At 43.6% G+C, this 2,060-nt stretch overlaps 1 pseudogene; it reads right to left on the bottom strand.

Moving 5' to 3' along the window:
• Positions 1-878: 878 nt before the first annotated feature.
• On the bottom strand, positions 879-1,596 carry LOC107060240 (RNA-directed DNA polymerase homolog; annotated as a pseudogene).
• Between the last annotated feature and the right edge of the window lie 464 nt (positions 1,597-2,060).

Raw genomic sequence — 2,060 nt, 5'->3', positions numbered from 1 at the left:
GATGATTGACAAATAGAGGAACAAATTCAAAGAATAAGTTGCTACGACGTGTTCTTATAATAGAGTCCATTGAGATTAGGAGAAGGTCAACCAAACAATGCAAAATGATTAAAGCAATGGATGTAGCATATTTATGATAAGAGTCCAACTTGCATAGAATTTATTTTCATAGAGGATACATACATGGAAATAAATCTCAACGAAGAGCGACAAACAGAATCCTAAGAGGACAAGGAATCCTTAGAAGAAATGACATCTGCTAAAAGATGGAGAAGTATTACATTTATAAATACAATAAGTGTTTCACAAAGAACCTAGCACACTTACACAAATATTTATTAGCAGAAGAAAATCAACTAGAGGGAGCTCACAATTGAGATGGTTCTGCCTAAAGATGAAATGCAGCCAACACAAGAAAAGATTATTGAAGAATACATTCCATAGGCTTATGCTTTAAAGTTCTCGAGTCAAGTTTTTTTGTATTGTTTTTTTATTGAGTTGTAATATTTTCCTTTTTAGAGTTTAGAAAACACATCAAGTTGAGGTCAACTTGATGTTATGTTAGTAGTCAAGGGTCAAATAGAGAGGTCATAGTCTGCCAGAAGCTCAATCCAGCGTCGCTGCCTAGAATTAAGATTCCTCTAACTCATAATGTATAGTAGGCTGCGGTGGTCGGTGTAAATCTCACAGTGAACCCCATATAGGTAGTGCCTCCAAAGCTTGAGCGCGAATACTACCGCCGCCAACTCTAGATCATAAGTGGGGTAGTTGGGCTCGTGTACTCTCAATTGTCGGGAGGCATAAGCAATAACCTGGCCCCGCTGCATCAAAACACACCCTAGACCAACACCGGAAACATCACAATATACGGTAAAGCCCTAGCCTTCAACTGGAAGAGTCAGGATAGGAGCGGTAGTAAGCAACTCCTCGAGCCTCCGAAAGCTCAACTCACACTCCTCAGACCACACAAAAGGAACACCCTGGTGAGTCAATCAAGTAAAAGGTACAGCAATAGCAGAGAAACCCTCAACAAAACGCCTATAGTATCCAGCCAGTCCCTAATCTCAGTCACAGAAGTGGGTCTAGCCTAACTACGAATGGCGTCAATCTTCGTCGGATCAACCATAATACCATCCTTGAACACTACGTGCCCCAGAAATGTCACAGACTCCAACCAAAACTCGCACTTTGAGAACTTGGCATAAAGCCGCTGGTCTCGCAAAGTCTGGAGCACAATCCTCAGATATTGCGCATGCTCCTCTCTGCTCCGCGAGTATAAAAGAATATCATCGATGAAAACTATAACGAATGAGTCCAAATAGGGCCTGAATACACGGGTCATCAAATCCATGAAGGCAGTAGGGGCATTAGTCAGCCCAAAGGACATCACTAGGAACTTATAATGGCCATAACGAGTCCAAAATGCGATCTTAGGGATATCCGCTGCCCTAATCCTCAGCTGATGGTACCTGAACCACAAGTTGATCTTAGAAAACACAACAGCACCGTAGAGCTGATCAAACAAGTCGTCAATGCGAGGTAGGGGTAACGGTTCTTCATCGTCACCTTGTTAAGCTGCCTGTAATCGGTGCACATCCTAATAGACCCGTCCTTTTTCTTAACAAACAGAACGGGGGCACCCTAAGGAGACACCTGGGCCGAATGAATCCCTGATCCAAGAGACCCTGAAGCTAAATACTGAGCTCCTTAAGCTCTGCAGGGGTCATCCGATAGGGTGGGATAGAAATGGGCTTAGTGCTTGGCTCCAAGTCTATAGCAAAGTCGATATCTCTCTCCGGGGGTAGGCCAGGCAAGTCAGCAGGAAATACATCTGGAAACTCACAAACCACCGAAACTGAGCCAACGGAGGGGGCCTCGCTAGATACATCATGTACATAAGCCAAATAGGCTAAGCACCCCTAGCTACTAACCTCCGAAACTGAATGCAAGAAATCACCCTAACCGGCGTGCGACTACAAGATCCAAAACTGCTCGGTGAGGGGATAACCAGCTCATGCCCAGAATCATGTCAAACTCCAACATATCAAGTAAAATAAGAT

Source organism: Solanum tuberosum, unplaced genomic scaffold, assembly GCF_000226075.1.
Source record: "Solanum tuberosum cultivar DM 1-3 516 R44 unplaced genomic scaffold, SolTub_3.0 scf00001, whole genome shotgun sequence".
In the NCBI taxonomy this organism is placed as follows: domain Eukaryota; kingdom Viridiplantae; phylum Streptophyta; class Magnoliopsida; order Solanales; family Solanaceae; genus Solanum; species Solanum tuberosum.
The sequence above is the reverse complement of the archived record's forward strand: the minus strand, read 5'-3'. Positions and strand labels throughout refer to the sequence as shown.